Raw genomic sequence first — 19,074 nt, 5'->3', positions numbered from 1 at the left:
ACTTTCTGCAAGGGTCCAATGTAGCTCAGAATCGAAGATCTTCTGAAATCCCTCCTCGGGGAAGAGGCCTTTTCACCTCAGTTCCTAGTTGAGAGGGCTCATCGTTCCCTCGCTCCACCGCACAGGCCCAGGACTCCTCCCCGTACGGTTATAGTCAAACTACTGAACTACAGGGACAGGGACGCCGTCCTCAGGCTGGCAAGGGAGAAAGGACCCCTGAGAATCGGCAATGATCACATCCATATCTACCTGGATTTCTCAGCAGGGTTCCAAACTCAAAGACGATCCTACGAAACCATTAAACGCCAGCTGCGACTGCGACAGGTCCCCTACGCCCTTTTGTATCCGGCTAAACTTTGTATACAGCACAGCGGGAGAGCGCATTTCTTTGAATCCCCTGCAGCAGCCTTGACTTACATGGAAGCCTCGATACCCATCCCACCAGGGAGGCAGGAACTCGACCAGAATGATCTGCAGCAGCCAGTGTAGCCTGAACCATCACTCTTAGGAATTAGCCTTAGCTGTAGGTGGTCTCTTTGGGCCACCGGAAACGTTTGAAGCAAGGACAGGCAGAGATGCACCTCTGCTCCCTATCCTTAAATGTCGCCGGATGAGTTGCTGCACTCAACCCCTTCTCTGGGTTCACCCACAAGTTAGTAAAAAAGGGGATCATCATCAAGTTGGGCAGGATGGTGTGGGAGGGAGTGGGTTCAGGTAATTCGGGGCGTTTCTCTATTTTGGAGAACACTGTTAAGACCTCAGGAAGCCCCGGTTGGGCACAAGGCACAAAGTTTCTCTTTTTTGTTGCTGGTTGTTGACTGTTAAAATTGCACTCACTGGTTCACTCGCTGGTCTTCTTTGCAAGAACACCCACTTTCTCGAATATCATCACGATGCATGAAAATGGCGCAAAACACTAGAGCACCCAGGGGGCTACAACTGAAACCAATCACTTCGAACGTTCGGGGGTTAAATAATAGAGCGAAAGCCAGTAAGTTGGGGACATACATCAATAGGCACCACCCACACATTGCGATGCTCCAAGAGACCAATGCATTGAAGTCCACACACGAGAGTATCCTTCGGCAATGGGGTAACAACAGACATTGCACAGAATATTCCTCTCAGAACAGGGGGGTCATCACAGTGATATACTCTTCATTGGGGTTCTCCACTGAAAAATGCAAGATAGACCCGCAGGGCAGATATGTTGTGGTCTGGGGCACGTTGGCTGGCGTAAAACTCATATTGGTCAATACATATGGTCCGAACCTGGACGACCCAGAGTTCTATATACAGCTTCTCGCAATGATAGGTTTGACGACAAATGTCTGGGTCCTTTGGGGAGGAGACCTCAACACTATTCTTGACACCACACTGGATAGGTCTTCCAGCAGGCCTAGGCATCTCACCAAAGCGGCAAACATTATTCGGCATGCCCAAGAGGAACTTACCCTTTCTGATGCTTGGAGGGGGACCCACCCTACCGACAGAAAATACATGTTTTAATCCTCAGTCCATGACACCAAATCCAGAATAGATTACTGGCTCATCTCGTCCCCCTCGTTAACTGTATCGAACGTTGCGAAATCCTCCCTCGCACGCTCTCGGACCATTCCCCAGTCACCCTGGACATACTGCTCCCCGACATAAATCGCCCAGTACAACGATGGAAGATGTCACCCAACATATTAAAAGACATGAGTGCCGTTGAAGCTCTTCACACCGACATGGAAGAATTCTTCCAGCTGAATAAAGGCTCCGTAGACAGTTGGGCGACTATATGGGAGACGTTTAAGGTATGGGTACGGGGTAATTTGATCTCCAAAATGACCGGCCTCCTTAAAGCCGTTAGACCCGAGTTGGGTAATACAGAATCACGCCTACAAACACTCGAAACTGAGTACAGTATGACCCATGATACGCGCATCCTGGCTTATATTAGTGCGCAACTCCAAACTTTCAAAGATCTGGCAACCAAAGAACAACAATACATGGCCATCCCCATCAGAGCACGCAGATACGGGGAGGGCAATAGAGCAGGTCACCATCTTGCCCGCATGCTCCGTAATGAACGCAACCATATTCCTATCATGAGCATCCTAATGGAGGGTGGAACTGTCAATGGAGAAAACGAAATAAACCTCGAATTTTCACATTACTATACTGATCTATATGCCAATCATGACAGTTGTACACAAAATAATATACGGACATACCTGAGTAAGACTGACCTCCCTAAATTGACCTTGGAGGACAACTGGCCCCTCGAGCAACCCATAACAAGCGATGAAATAGCTGAGGCAATCAAATCGCTGTCGTCAGGTAAAACCCCAGGACCGGACGGTCTGAATGCTGAACTATACAAATATTTCTCCACGATCCTCGCCCCGATACTAACTCTTGTATGGGAGCAGATCATTAATGCAGGTTCACTCCCAGAATCAATGACGGACGCGGTTATTACAGTGCTTCTGAAACCTAGACGCCCAGCACACAAACGCTCTTCATATTGCCCCCTGTCCTTGATTAATACCGATGCCAAAATGTATGCAAAAGTACTCGCCACCAGATTGCTCCCTAAAATTACCACCCCGATTCACCCTGACCAGTGTGGATTTATACCCACTAGATCCACGGCCCTAAACTTGCGCAGATTACTCTGCATATTGGCAGAGATCAAACCAGGGGCGCAAGCCGTAGCCATATCATTAGATGCAGAAAACGCGTTCGATTCAGTTTCATGGCTATATATGTTTGAGGTCCTCCACAAATTTGGATTCGGCCCCTATTTGACAGGGTGCATCAGGCTGTTGTATTCGTCACCCAAAGCCAGGGTACTAACCAATCGAACTCTGTCTGACCAATTCACTTTACACAGAGGGACCAGACAGGGGTGCCCCTTTTCTCCCATACTTTTCGCTCTAACAATTGAACCGGTGGCGGCCGCAGTCAGGGCCGAGCAAGAGCTGAGAGGCATATACATGTCAGGGGCATACCAAGCCATCTCATTATAAGCGGACGGTGCACTGTTATATGTTCGTGAACCAGAGAAGAACCTTCCCCCCATACTGGCCGTGATAAGCGACTTCACTTTACATTCAGGCTACAAGATCAACACGGCCAAGTCCGAAATCTTCCCATTGACTAGTGCCACCACTTGCCCCACAAACACCCATGGTCTCGCATGGGCTCCTGATTACATCAGATATTTAGGAATCCTAGTCTCTCGTGATAGTACCTCCCTGTATATAGACAACTACAAGGCCACTCTACAAACCATATACTCGAAACTTCAAATCTGGGCCAAACTCCCCATATCTCTGGCTGGCGGTATAGCGGTACACAAGATGACAGTACTCCCTAAGCTCCTTTATATCTTTTGCAACGTCCCCATTTGGCCGGGCAGACCCTTCTTCGATAACCTTCGATCCATGGCTATCACTTTCGTTTGGAACGGGGGGGGGCAAGCAGAATTAGTTGGGCCAAGCTGGTCAAACCCTATGAAAAGGGAGGGTTTGCGGCCCCCGACTTCGAACTATACTATTATGTAGCACAGGCACACTATGCAAAATTTTGGCAAGACCCTTCGGATAAGGCACCACACATACCTATCGAGCGACATTCAGTCCGCCCAAAAGACTTGCGATCCATTATTTTTTACGAAAAGGTATAGAGATGATTGCAAGTTTGACCCCACCTCCTGTACAATCGCAGCATGGGCCGCAATCGGCAAACAACTCCAGATAGATAACCCCTATGATTCTCAGGCCCCCCTCTGGAACTTCCCAGGCATCACACCCACATACGACATTGGTATAAAGAAAAGTTGGCTCCCAGATTATGAGCTTACAATGAAAACCATGTTCCCAAATGGTAAATTCGTGATCCCTGAGGACTTTGCCGAATCGGTTGGTGGAAACCAACTAATCACTCTTCAGTTCCACCGCATGAAAGCAGCGTTCAAGAAACGCTGGCCTACATTTCCAGATGAACCCCCCGAACATGCATGTTATCAGTCATTGTATTCTCAGACGGGCACGGGGGTGTCCAAACTTTATAACATAGTCCAGATAGATACGGAAACTCTAAACACCATTAAGACATCGTGGGAAAAGGACATGGGTACTACTATTGAAACAGGGAAATGGATCAGATACGGTCTCCTATCTAAAAAGATCTCATTGAATACAGGCCTGAGACTAATACAGTTCAAGATCCTGAATAAGCTACACTTCACCCCGGTAAAAATGGCGAAATTCTATGACACCTTACCTGACAATTGTCCAAAATGCCACGTCCCTGGCGCAAACTCCTTTCATATGTACTGGGCTTGCCCCCAAGTAGCGGAATTCTGGCGCATGGTGGCTAATATCCTAGAGGAGATCACACAAATCCCAGCAAACCTCAACCCCCCGAAATACCTGTTCGGGGACATTGGAAAGGTCCTGAAAAAAATCAGGAGACTGTTCAATGTCGCATGCGCAGTCGCAAAGAAATGTATCCTCCAGAAATGGAAGAGCACACAGGCTCCTACTGTGGATCAGTTCCTTTCAGCATTGGTATATGTGAATGAATGCGAAGAAAGCTATGTGGGAATGGTACCCTCTCCATGTAAACCGAAGGTCATTTGGGCACCATTTAGGACATATTTAACTGAAACCTCTTCGACACAGAAAACTCTGACAATGACAGTGTGAATGAAGTGTAACACTATACCTTTATCCAGATGGACTTTTGCCGCCTTTTATCTGCACTATTTCTACATTTTACATAACTGCACGCACCTAATGTATAGCATTAGTCCGAAAAGGATTGAGTGATTGTGACGTGCATAATATATTGGTATCATGTATATGAGAATTACAGCGAGTGTACTGTGACATGCAACCAAAAATAAAGTTTAAAAAAAAAAGGCGAGTCTCTTGGCTTGGAAGACAGTCGACCACTGGAACGAAAGAACCGAAAACGAGCTGGAAGAGGACGGCTGCTGCACCTACTGGGCCGTTGGTTTGCCTGGTGGAGCCCTGCTGCAGGTCTGAATCACCAAGTTCATCTCGACAGAGAAGCCCTTCAAGGACGACGACTTCCTTTGAGCTGGTAGGACCAATCAACTTGTAAGCCACCTGGACACCATTCTCGGAGCTGGTTGTATTTTTCCTCAGAGGGCTGCAGGAAACCGAATAACCAGGGAGAAGGACACCAGCTTGTGTGCTTGAAGACAGCTACCAGAATCGAAGAATTTCCAGCTTTGTGACCAGTCCCCCCGACGTCCTCCCTCTTGTCCCCATGACTGAGGCTCAGGAACATCAAGATATGCAGGAACTGCCAGTAACGGAAGTTTTCAGCTGCATCTTTTTCTTCAAAATAAGGTGCTGTGAAAACCCGACCAAGAGAACTTACCTCCCACTGCGAAAGTGCGTGAAACTTTGGCAACTTGTAGGCCTAGTCAGCTTGTGACCCAACATATGAACCTTTCTTCCGTGAACTACTTCAGGCAACCGTGGCAAAGACTTTTCCGTTTAAATACCAGAACCGTTTTTACCTATACAAGACACTAATCCATTGACTTTAACCTACCTATTGCATTGAATCGACTCCTCTGGTGAACTCAAACTATTTGCACTGTTTAAGAGTAACTGTAATATTCATCTTATTAACTTATGCCTTTTTGCTCCTACTTCAAATGCTCTGAATGCCATTTTGCTCCTCCTTCAAAGTAGTGTAAATGTTTCAGAACCAGTTAGTGTGAAGTGTTGTAGTATGTTTTTTGTGATATGGATTGCCTCCCGTAAGTGAATTTTTTTCTAACTGACTATATAATAAATTAAGAAGTGTTTTACCAAGAAACGTTTAGTATAAGTCTCTATTTAAATAACTGTGATTGTAGACCTTTGTATAACACCATTACAAGCTCACATTCCCTCTTGAGATAAGCCTGGCTGCTCAGCTCGCTACCAAAAACTGTGTGGTACAGGCTTATATCAAAGGTTGGTTTTGCTTACACCTGTAGTCCTAGTTGTATGTAGTGGTCCCAAAGGGTACTGCATACAAACTTTGCCTACCACACACAAAAACCAGTGACTTTAAAAATTAGAAAGTACAGCTTTCTGAGTCAAGAAAAGATGCCCACGTGGACTGCACCTATATGAGGGGCAGACCGAGTAACCCGGATATGGATACATCATCAGGAGATCTCAGAGATCCTGGCCGTATGCCTCACAGACCGCTCCCTAGATGGAAAATAACAGTCGATTCCGACCTTACGACAAAAAGATAATGAGGACAACGAATGGATCGGTGAAAGAAAACAACATGGATAACCAAAGCAAGTGGGCGTGGCTACCAGAGGCCCTTGCCAACAAGTTCAACAATTAGCCACCAAGAGATGAACATCTGCATCAGCCGTTCGGGGAGTCGTTAACAGATGCAAAACCACTACCAACACTCTCCTGATGGGCTCCTGGAACACCAGAGGTTTTGGCCACCTTACCTCAACAAGTGATGCCAACTTTGGAAAATTTGACGTACTGTGTCTACAGGAGACATGGCCGACAACAAAAACAAATTTGGATGGCTATGCAATAGCCTTTACACCAGCCGAAAAGGGCCCCAGAGGTCGACCAACAGCCAGCCTACTAACTGCTATCCGATCAGGTTGCGGGTTAGAACTTAAATCGACGATCTCCGTATCAACATTAAAACAGGCCTGTTTAATTACCTGGAGTCGTCCTAATTCATTAACTAAGCAATACACAAGGGACACCGTGTTATTGGTGAATACCTATTGGAACCCAAGGGGTACATCTAATGAACCATTCTTGAATGCAATGGAAAAAGTACTCGAAGCTTGTATAATCCATCAAGTTAATCACATTATAAGAAATGGAGACCTAAACACAATCTGCCCGGAAATTGGCGATCAAAAGCTGCATCTTGCAAGAGCCTCTCCAGTTTGAGAGAGGTAGGCAATGGGCGGTACTCATGGATGCACGAGATCTACACAATCTTCACTGGATGAGATCAAAAGCTAACTTAAGAAATCCAACATGGGAGCAACAAGATCAAAGTGGCACAATTGACCACACCTATGTGTCAAGATAGTCTTTCAAAGTCAAAATAATAGTGAATAGTGACCATAATATTCTGATGAGAGCTTGGCATGCGCTGCAGAAGTCAAGAATTCATATGGAGGATGATGTTGAATTATGTACGGGAGGTAACTGCCTTAAATTGTCGAAGAAAGCAATTACTCAAATGTCAAAACTGTACTGTTATCAAGACACATACAGGAATTGCTTTGATTCAATCCAAACCTGATGTCGACTATTCACCACTCCTAACAGTGTACCGCATTCAAAAGGTAACAAAGAAATGCCCCTCGAGAACATACAACCACATGTACAACCAACATACTTGTACTTAGTTGACCAAAGAAGAATCCTGCGGCAAATAAAGCGGTTAGCGAGGAAAAATACTCTCAAGAAAACCAATGAAAGGCCAAGAATGCCGAAAAGGCATATAAAAACTGGCTCATACATCATCGTACTAAATTATAACAGGATGAAGAGCAGATGCTCTGTGTGGTTTGCAGAAGAAAAACAATAACGACCCACTTCAAAATAATGTGGGAGTGAATCAATGGGTAGAGCATTTCAAAAATGTCTACAAGCAACCGATGGCAGACAGCCCGTGCCTTCAAAACAAAGTTTAGGAACCTGGGACGTACACTGCGACACAAAGACAATTGTTTCTAAGATCACCAAACTCAACAGTTCAAGAGCACCGATGGGATTACAAACCTAGATCTAAAAAAAATCATCCTTGAGAGTGGTCTTGCCTCATTGGTAAAATTTTCGACAACTGCAATCGAACTAAGTAAATTCCCCCCGACATGGAAGACGGCAAATGTCGTACCCATATTCAAAAGAGGCGCAAAGGAAGATCCGCGGCATTGCTGCCCTATTGCGCTCCTTGGCGTCATTGGCAAAGTCTTTGGTCTACTTGTGCTAGATGACTTCCAGGAGTGGTTAAATGAGGTAGATAACATCAACGCTTTTCAGACGGGGTTTGTCAAAAATACATGAACCACAGCGTTCGTTGACCTTGTACAAGCATTTGACCAGGTCAACTGGGGCCATCTTTGGCAGAAATTGGCCGAACCGAACTGCTCGGAATCGTTGCTGGGCCCTATTAAAGCGTTGTATTCAAGGACATCAATGAGAGTAAGGCTCAGTCGAGAAGGGGCCCCGTCAAAAGAAATCCCCCACATCAAGAGGAGTCAAACAGGGGAGTCCATTGGCGCCAGCCTTGTATAATGCTTATATGGCAGACTTCGAGGACAGCGAAAAGGAAATCCGAGCCTTCCCACTGACCATAGGGGACTCAAGGTTTCATGGCTCCTTTATGCCGACGATGTCATCCTACTGGATCAGACGGCGGTGGGCCTTCAAAGGCAATTGAACAATTTAACAAACTACCTGAAGAAAAACAACTTGGAGTTAAATAAGACAAAAACAAAAATCATGGCTTTCAAAAGGTCAACTAAGAAACGTAAGAAATTGAAATGGCATGCCGACGGTGTTGATCTGGAAAAGGTGACAAGTTTCAAATACCTCGGTGCAATAATGAATAGTAACGCCCTGGAACTACCTATGCAGGAGAACATGTATGCAAAGATGAAAGTGTCAATCTCTCCAGCAAAGGCCATGGACAGAAAATGTGGCTGCTTTTCTTTGATCCTGGCATTGACCTTTTACAAAGCCAAAGTGGTCCCAAGTGTAACCTATGGTGCAGAAGCGATGCCCAAAATCCCAGCAAAAACATGGGCTAAGCTTGAAGGCTACTTTTGGCGACAGGTCCTGGGACTACTGCATTCAACTCCAGTGGTTCTTATTGGAAGAGAATTTTGTTTGACATCATTGAAGACTATCATCGCCCGAAACACTCTAATGTTGTATAGAAAGGTTATCTTGCATCCAAAACCAAAAATCTTTGAAATCATCGCAAAAAAAAGGAGGGAGGCAAAAACGACATGTTAACGAAGTGGTCTCTGGAAAATAACCACCTATTGGAGGAAATAGGTACCTCTGAAGAGCTTTTAAACAACCTGACTAAAGACACAAAAAAATAGATTGCAATGGATTGGACTAGGACCTTGGAAGATGCAGAGAAATACAAATTAACCAAGAACCTTCCAATCAATTTAAAGAAAGTCAATGAAGTCGGGGGATGCGTAGAAAAATTCCCAAATAAAACCTTAGCCTGCATTTTCTTGAGGACGCGCTTGAATCTTATTAAAACTAAAACCAAACTAAAAACTAAAGAAATAATGGCGATAAGAGGTAAAACTAGCTCTAACGAATGCCGCTTTTGTAAAGTTGCAGACAAAGCTGAAACAATTCAGCACCTACTCTTATCCTGTAGCGGGATACAGGTAGCAAGAGATACATATTTGAAGAACATTATGGAGTCTGCAGTGACCTACAATGAAGAAACATGGTGGTATTTATTGATGTGCAGCGAAAAGACGTAATGGGTGATCGCTGTAGCTTTATTTATGCAGAACATCGGCCTGGAAAAGGACCTGAATTGATCTAAACCAGGAATCAAGGAGGAATTATCTTCTTTTATTGTGACAGTTAAACTGTGTGGAATTCGTATTTTGTAAAAATTTTGATACAATTAAGACGAAAAGAAAAAAAAAAGAAGACAAATCACAAGGATGCACAGACACGATATACAAATACTTCAAGAATGAAGATGTCACTGAAGTGAGAGTAAACATGTATGTGAAATACAAAGAAATCATATACACTGAGAAGACAAGTGAGAAGAGATGCAGTAGATTTATATACGCAAAAACGCAAGGTAGCTATGACATGTAGAAGCTTGCTAAACGAAGAAAATATAACACAGGTAAAGCAGCCATGGTGAGAAAATGGATGACGGTCTTGTATGCAAAAAGCCTGAAGGAGAGAGACCAAGGCTGCAGAGCTGACAACCACTGGAATACCGATTTGTGCAAGAACAAAGAATATTTGTTTGGCTAAGGATCAAGGATGCCACAGTAAGAGGCAACTGAAAGGCACGAAAGGAGTTGGAGAAGATAAGCCATGTGCACAGGACATATTTCTCTTAGGTTAAGCAAAGGAGTGAACATTTGCGAGTGCCAAGTATTGTACAATTAAAGATGCAGAAAGCATCTGCAAGACACAGCAATCAGGTCTCCAGAGGCCATCGAGAGAAATGGCACCCAGTATGATTGAATCAAATAGCACTAAATAGAAGGACAAGATGGACAAAACGTTGTCTCCTCACACGTGATACAAGACCAGAAAACAAGGCTTATTCATAAAAGCTGCAGACGAAGATAGCAATGTACCTTCACTCCCTTTAAAGTTCTGAGGCGGAGAACAGTCAGCAAGGTCAACTACAAAGAAGCAGCCTTGGCTTAGGGCCTAACTGATGAGATGGTAGGCTAATTAGCCAAGTGGGCAGTTGCCTGACGATGTTCTACCCACCTGGGTTTCGTTTTGCTTAAGTGCGGCCAACGAGCCGAATGTCCAAGGTTGGAGGAGAATGCCAACTAATCATGAGGGCCTATGCAATTGTGGACTATACATTGATGCAGAAGCCAATCCAATGCTGTTATTCTGCTATTATCTGTATTATACATAGTTGGAGACTGTTTCAGACCTGCCTGATATATACGGGGCAGCCAATGATGTTACTAACACCTAAACAAAGTATAGGTATATATGTTCCATTAACCAGTCCCTCCGCCCAATAGGTTTTTACTTTTTGCCACATAGGATGACGTCATAGCTGATGTACATCAAGTCATAAACCTTTTGTGTAACCGAAATATATTTGAGAACGTGTGAGCTGCGATCTTTTTTTCTCACCAGGTTTCCCTACTTTATTGTGCTAATAATAAAGTAGTATTTTGACTTATTCTTTAAGTCTGTCCAGTTATTTGGGCCAGAGATCTACTATTGTGGTAATCCCATCTAGCATTTGCAACACTCCAGATGCTACTGCACAGAAGTTCAGGAGATGATGCACAGGAGCAGGGGAGAACGCCAGCATCAATGTATCAAAGCCACCTCGCTGGAGCAGGACCTGCTATGCAGAAGGCACACACGTTGCTTACAGTAGAGGGGGAGATAGAGACCAGACTTTGTGAGTAGGAGAAGGAACAAAGTGTAGATTCCTACGAGTGGCCACCAGGTCCAGAAAGGGAGACTGACATAATAAGAGTGGTTACGGGAGCCCTAAAAACCTAAGCCTTGAATTCAGCCAAACGACTCAAAGCCACACCCAAAAACCTAGAGAAATATATACTAGGAGGTGATACACAAACTCCTACGAAACAAGCGAGAAACTGGAAACAAGAGAACCAAGGGAGCCAGGAGGGCCCTATAGAGCAAGTAATGTATCATCTGAAGGGGAAACCAGAATCAAGCAAGACTGGAATCTTGTGGGGGAGAGATCCACCTAGTTGTTGGAGGAGGGTTAAGGAAATATGCCTGCATCTACAATCACTGAGAGAATTGACTTTTTTTGGAACTTGAGAGTTTATGCTATATACCTGAAGAAAACATTTCCTTTATTTTGGAACTCTGACAAGACGGACGTGAACTGAAAGTAAGGAGACCTGCCTCCTATAAAATAATTGTGAGAACTGAAACTAAGATTCCTGCAAATACTGCGAGACCGCAGAGTTAAGAAAATTGTGGACAGCCTATATTACCCGCTTTTCCGTTTAAGTTGTTTCTTTTAACTGGTAGGGCCAGTTTAGAAGTTAAGATTTGGACAGGAGACAATATTTATTATTTTTAGTAATTTTGAAGAGCACCCTTAGTTTAGTTTATTAGGTAGGGAACAATAACAATAGGGTCAATCAGGTGTTTTTTTATTTAAAGAAAACTCCTGTAGTAAAAATAGGTTTCCTGGTCCGACTCTTTCTTCCTGTACACCACACACGGTGGGTGTAAGAAGTGGCATCAGTATCACCTGATACAAGGATGGGACCCATGCTGGTTTGACGTTAATGGTCGAATGCCTAAATTGGCTAGCCTCAGTCTATGGGAATTTACTTATTCAGCACCAAGGAAGTACATATGCTGTCTAATGAAAGACGGCCAAATCTCATGGGTATTCATGTTTGCTCTATTCGCTTGCCCACCAAATTTGGCCTCACCTAGCGATATTCCATGGATTTTGCAGCAGGGGTGGTCGATCTGGATTATAGAGGGGAAATCAAAGTTAATTTACACAATCATGGCCCAACTCCTAGGAGGTTAAAAAGGGAGATAAGGGCATTTTAGAACAAGCCTTAACGCCTATCCCTCAAGAGGTCAAGGGGTTAACAGAGACCCTTGAGGATTCCTTGGATTTGGAGAGGCGGATCTGCCCTTAACAGCCCCCACTGACCCAGAGTCCACGGGTCTTGCCCCTGAATTAACTTTTGCCCAAAGGAATTAACATCTCCGTACCAAAGCCTTTGGGAGGGTCATTTCGAGGCTGGGCAGGACCCCTCTTTTTCTATGAAGAAAGCTTTATTATACAGAGGGGATACCAAGAGAGATGGCCTGCCCAGAAACCAAATGGTAGTCGTAAGAAGTCACGTGGGAATAGTGGCTCACTATGGTATAGGAAAGACTCACAATCAAGTGGTCCCTCGATTATATTGGCCTGGAGTATTCTTGGACATAAAAAGGTATGTGGCTGCTTGTAACATATGTCAGAAAACGGCAGCCACTCCATTAGCCCGTGCCACGTTACAACCACTTCCCATTATCGAAGTCCCCTTCTCACGGATTGTGTTGACTCTTGTAGAGCTATTAGAAACATCTAAGTTGGGAAATAAGTTCATTCTAGTTATAGTGGATTACGCTACTCAGTATCCCGAAGCGTTCCCACTAAAGAACAACACTAGCCAGCAGATCCTAAAACATCTCCCCTTTCTCCCCTCCCCCCCCCCCCGACTCCCTGAATAGGATTCCACAAAGAGATGCTTGAGGATCAGGAAACCACCTTTATGTCTAAAATCATGCAGGAGGTGAAAGCAATCCTATGGATGCAAATATTAAGAACCTCGGTTGATCACCCTCAGACCGATGGACTTGTGGAGAGATTCAATCAAACTCTCAAGAGAATCCTCAACAAGTTAGTTGAAACTGATGGCCGTAATTGGGATGTCTTGATTCCCCAAGTTCTCTTTGCCGCTAAGAAAACACCTCAGGCCTCGTTAGGATACTCCCCCTTCGAAGTGCTATATTGAAGAGAAACACAAGATGTTTTAGACTTGCATAAGGAAACCTGGATGCAAAGAGAAGAGGCTTCATTACCCATTTCTCAGACAGCACAGAAACTTAAGACCCACATTGCCGCAGTGCATGAAAGTGTAAAAACCCAATTGGGTAGTGCCCAGGAACACCAAAAGGCTCTATATGACAAACGAGCCGTGACCTGTTCCTTTGCCATATGGGATTCATGCTAGTTTTGTTAGCGACCTCAGAAAACAAAAAGGTATCTAAGTGTTATGGCCCCTATAAGGTCTTAGAAAAAAAAAGCCTTCTTCAATTACGTAATTGCCCAACCCGACTGAAGACAAAAGATACACATTTATCTCTCGGCTTCTCTCTAGATTCCACACTCACCTTCAAAAAACAAGTTAACGCCATGGCATCCGCCACATCTTACACATGCAAACTTATCAGAGCAGCCAAACCATTCCTTTCACCATCTAACTGTATCACTGTAGCCAGGGCTCTGATCCTGTCAAAGCTGGACTATTGTAATGCCCGATATGTAGGTTGCAACAAATATATCATGAATAAAATTCGAATTCTACAAAATAACGCCTTAAGAGCGGCCCTTAGCATCCCAAAGAAAGCCCACATTTCTGAGACTAGAAGATCTGTCAATTAGCTTTCAACGAAAGACAAAATCTTCCTCAAATCCGTCTCGTTGACTCACAAATGCCTCCACCAAGCAGCCCCTCAATACCTAATTACTAGATTCTCCAGACCAGCTTCATCTCGCCCTTCTAGAATGGCTAACTCCAATCTCCTCCTTGTACCCAGATTCAAACGCACAATGTCTGGAGGGAATAGCTTTCCTGTAAAAGCAGCACAATTCTGGAACTCCCTACCACCACCCTGCAGGGATGACCTCCCTTACTTTCAATTCAGATCAAAGACTATCCTTTGGCTCAAGGATCACGATACATAATGCCCCCGCCCCCGCTGCGCCACATTACAATGACTGTAAGTATGTAAACACATGTCTTCAACTGATCTTCTTAGATACAACTCATCATATAACTTGCATATTTTGTATATAGTACTGTATATATTGTATATCTCTTGTAAACATTTGCCGTATCAGCTCTCATTGTTTTTTGATGTTTCCAGCACTGTAACCTCAGTTGGACCTCAACCTTTACTGTTAGGTAACCAAGCTTCGCAATCCTCTTGATGCTTCTGCGCATTGTTACCCCTGGGTTAGGTGCGCACTATAAATAAAAATACAATACAATTATGTTAATCTACTCAAGGAGTGGAAAGTGGACCCTTTTGAGAATTCTAGAGTTATCATGACCGCTCTCCTAACTGAACAAGAAGTTCAGTTAGTGCCCAAAAACCTGCCCCGGCAACAGCACAAACATCTTCATGATCTACTAGCTCAATTCCCAGAGGTCTTCTCCATGGATACGTAATTTTGTTTCACTGTATCCGCCTCCCACCATGACAAACGGTAAACTTAAAAGTTTACTGCATCCCGGAAGCCTGGAGAAAGAGCATAGAAGAAATTACATCCATGCTGGAGGCAGCTATAAATGAACCACCCAAGTCTCCCTGGGCCTCCCCCCTAGTCCTGGTAGCGAAACCCAACAAAAGTTGGAAGTTCTGTATTGACTTTAGAAAACTCAATTCCATCTCAAGTTTTGACAATTATCTTATGCCAAGGAAAGACTAGCTTACCCTCGCCTTAACTAAAGGTTATTGGCAGGTCCCCCTTAATCCTGATGACCGAGAGAAAACTTCCATCTGTACTCCTCAGGGTCTCTTCCAATTTAAAGTCCTTCCCTTCGTGTTACATGGGACCCCCGCAACCTTCCAGAGGCTAATGGATAGAATACAAAGACCGTACTCTGATTTCGGTGGGGCCTATTTAGATGACACTGTGATACATAGCAACACCTGGCCCGTACATATGCACCATCTGTATGAAATCAAACACGCCTTAAAGAAAGCTGGCCTATGTGCCAACCCTAAGAAGTGCCAGCTGGCTCAGTCAGCAGTGAAGTATTTAGGCTACTTAGTAGGGAATTGATTGATTCAACCCCAAATGGAAATGGTCAAGGCTGTACATGCAACTCCCATTCCTAAGACCAAACGGGACCTAGGGTTAACCGGATAATACAGATGAGGCATTCCCCATTACTAAACCCTAGCAGGCACTCACTGATATGTTAAATAATGCACAACATCAAATACCTATCTGGGAAGAGGGAGACTAGCAAAGCTTTGACGGGCTAAAACAAATACTGTGCCAGGAACCTCTACTAAAAATGCCTGATTTCAACTGAGAATTTATACTCAAACCCAACACTTTCTAAAGTGGGCCTAGGGGCAGTAATTTCTCAGGAGCACAATGGATTTGAATATTCTGTCCTATACACCAATAGGAAGGGTTTTCCTACATAACCAGCCTATGCCCCTGTCGAACTGGAGCCCCAGCAATCAAGTGGGCCATAGTCAGTCTTTGGCAGTATCTAACTGGGAGGAAATTTCGACTGATAACCCAACCAATCGACCCTTAACCTGGATGAGTTTGAGGAAGGATAAAATGCCCGGGTTATGACATGGGCTTTCGATCTCCAACCTTTTTTGCTTTTCGGTTGAACATCGCAAAGGAAATTTGGGTTTTCTTAGCCGTTCCCCTCTACCTGAAGGGCGGGTCTCTCCCTTAACAGGAGGGGCTATGTGACCAATCTGGAGGTTTTGTCCCTTCTTCCTTGAAGGCTAGGGAGGTGAGCCTGCTAAGTAAAAAACCCTCCCTAAGGGTTTGGGACCTCACTACGAGTGACTTCTCACGAGGGGAGAAGGACTCCCATTCCGGTAATGAACTGCCTACAACGGAGACATTGTCTGCAAATATGGGAATACCAAAAGTATATATGACCGTCAGCTGTGTAACTCCAAAAAATTTAGAAAAGGCATTCAAACAGTTGGTTCAAGGCAGTGCTGAGCTCCAATGGGCTTGACAGTTAAACACACCCCTTTGGTATCTGGTAGCAGGAGAAGCGATATGCAGAGGTGTGCTGCCAATGTTTCAACGTCATTGGGAGGCGGAGCCTCACTGTTGATCGGAGCCAGCTGTGGCACAGAGAAGGGCCCAGAAGGAGACCCGCAGAGAAACCAGGAGAGAAGACCAAGAGAACGAGAAATGTGTCCGTCGAGGCACAGGGCTGTGCAGAGATGCCACAGACGGAAGGTGTGACCATGCAGAGGATGCGGTGGGCCTGGAGTCCAGGGAACAAGGGCGAATCCGGCGAGTAAAAAAGGAACAAGTCCACCGCTCGCACTACACAAAACCAGAGAGCACAACATAGCAGCGAGCGAAGAAATGCTCCTACTTGCGTTCATGAGACGACGCACAGGAGCTAGGGAGCACACCAGCGTCACCGGATCGAATCCAAATTGCTGGAGCAGGACCTGGAGAAGGTTTGCAGGTTGCTTACAGTAGAAGGGGCACAGAGACCAGACCATGAGAGTGGGAGAAGGAATGAGTGCAGATTCCTATGAGGGGCAACCAGGTCCAGAAAGGGAGACAGACATAAATAATAAGAGTGGTTACGGGAGCCATAAAAACCAAGCTCAAAGTCACATCCAAAAACCAAGAGAAAGATATACTAGGATGGGATACACAAACCCCTACAAGTCAAACAAAAGACCCAAGGGAGTCAGGAGGGCCCTATAACACAAGTAGGGAATCACCCCGAGGACTGGATTCTCGTGGAGAGCGACCCACTTAGATTTTGAGGAGGGTTAAGGAAATATCCCTGCATCTACGATCACATAGAATTTACTTTTTTTGGAACTTCGGAGTTTATGCAATATGTCAGAGGAAAACCTTTTGTTTATTTCGGAACTCTGACAAGATGGACACGAACTGATAAAGTCAGGACATCTGCCTACTATTAAGTAATTGTGGGAAAGGAAACTAGGAGAGATTCCTGGAAATACTGAGAGATGGCAAAGTAAAGAGCATTGAGGGGAGCCTATATTGACCGCTTACCCTTTTAAGTTGTTTTTTCTAATTAGTAGGGCCAATATAAGTTAGGATTTGGACAGAGGACAAGTTTTAATATATTGACAAGCACCCTTGTTTTAGTTTGTTAGGTAGTGAACTTCCCTATTAGCAGTAGGTTCAGTAAGCTGGCTTCTTTAAATCAAACTCCTGTAGAAAAAGCATGTCTTCTAGTCCGCCACATAATTCATGGGAAGAATATTGACCCCAGCAGCACTTCACATACAACAAGCCTATTGAGACCTATGATGCACATCCAAAAAGGTGGAAAACCTATGGCTTGACTGGCAGCCAGCACATATATTGCTTCCACACCATCTTGACCACCCATAGCCCAGACACCTTGACAACCCATAACAGTAAAAATACACCATCATTGAGTGGAGTCTAGTAAAAACTGTAAAACACGTCATGGTGTGGGACACTGCAGAGTTAACATGACTGACAAATGCAGTAAGAAAAGGGCAATCTGGACACATTCGCCATGACCATGAGTAAGGCCACTAACCAGGCACCAGTGGTTCAACGAAAAGAAGTTGCCATACAGCAACTACTCCAGATTATGCAAGCCGGCTTTCCCTCACTCAACAGGTAGACATGTAATTACAGATTACAGTAGACACGTGGATTGGGCAAAGTGAAGCTGCCACGTGCTGAGCTTGTCATCCTACGTAAAGACCTAAAGGCTGTAAAGGAGAAGTGTGAGGACTTAGAATCATGCTCCAAATGCAACAACATATGATTTGTGGAGCATCCAAGAATGAGCCAAGAAAAGAAGTGTAGCATTTCATTGAAAACCTTCAGAGGAAAGTTCTTGGCAATCCTGCATGATCTCCATATCTCACTTGAAAAAGCTTACCAAGCTATGACTCCGTAGCACAGGCCTAGGGCATCGACCGATCATAGCTTGCATCCTCAACTACCATGATAGTGTTCCTTTACTCTGACCTTTCCAATGCATTCCTTTATATGTGTGAAGAAATTGCTCTGTGAGAGTAACACGAGGTACACTGTGCTGTTCCCAGCAAAACTGTGTTTCCAGCTGAAAGACCAATTATATTTTTTTTACAGTGCATGAAGAGGCTGCAGAATGCTCTCCTTCCGGAGTCAAGCCGCGACCACTGCCAGCAGCTTGGTGAAGACCCTGGGTGCCTTAAGAAAGACTGAACGGCAGTAACTTGACAAATCCTGGATTTTTCCTGTGCCTTTGATGGATTGGCATGTGGAAATAAGTATGCTGAAGATTAAGAGAGACCAACCAGTCCTACAGATTGAGGACTTGTAGGATCAGGAACCCCAAGGATAAAGACCCCATTCACCTAGAGAAAATAGTTAACAACATCGACTTTAGGGTTAGAAACACAGAGACTACCATGGAAAATGGCAACCAATTTGACTGGGTAATCACCAACAATTTGGAGACAAGTGACTTTCAAACCAAACCATGTATTCGGTCAGACCACTCCACCGTCCTCTTCTCGTTGACACTAAATTTGCCTATGAGAAATAAAGAATGTACTGATCAAAATGAAAAATCTGAATTACAAAAACATCAAGCCAGCACATCTGGAACAATGCATACTCAATACATTAAAAGACTCTAATGACGAGGATTCCTACGACAAATTGATCGCAAACTTTTCACATCACGCCAACCTAATGGTGGATCAATTAGCCCCTTTAAGAACAAAAACAGTTAGACCTAATGGCAACCACCAGAAATGGTTTAATAACACTCTAACCGCCTTA

The sequence above is a fragment of the Ambystoma mexicanum genome, chromosome 1q (assembly GCF_040938575.1).
Source record: "Ambystoma mexicanum isolate Mex_15411 chromosome 1q, UKY_AmexF1_1, whole genome shotgun sequence".
In the NCBI taxonomy this organism is placed as follows: Eukaryota; Metazoa; Chordata; class Amphibia; order Caudata; family Ambystomatidae; genus Ambystoma; species Ambystoma mexicanum.
The sequence above is the reverse complement of the archived record's forward strand: the minus strand, read 5'-3'. Positions refer to the sequence as shown.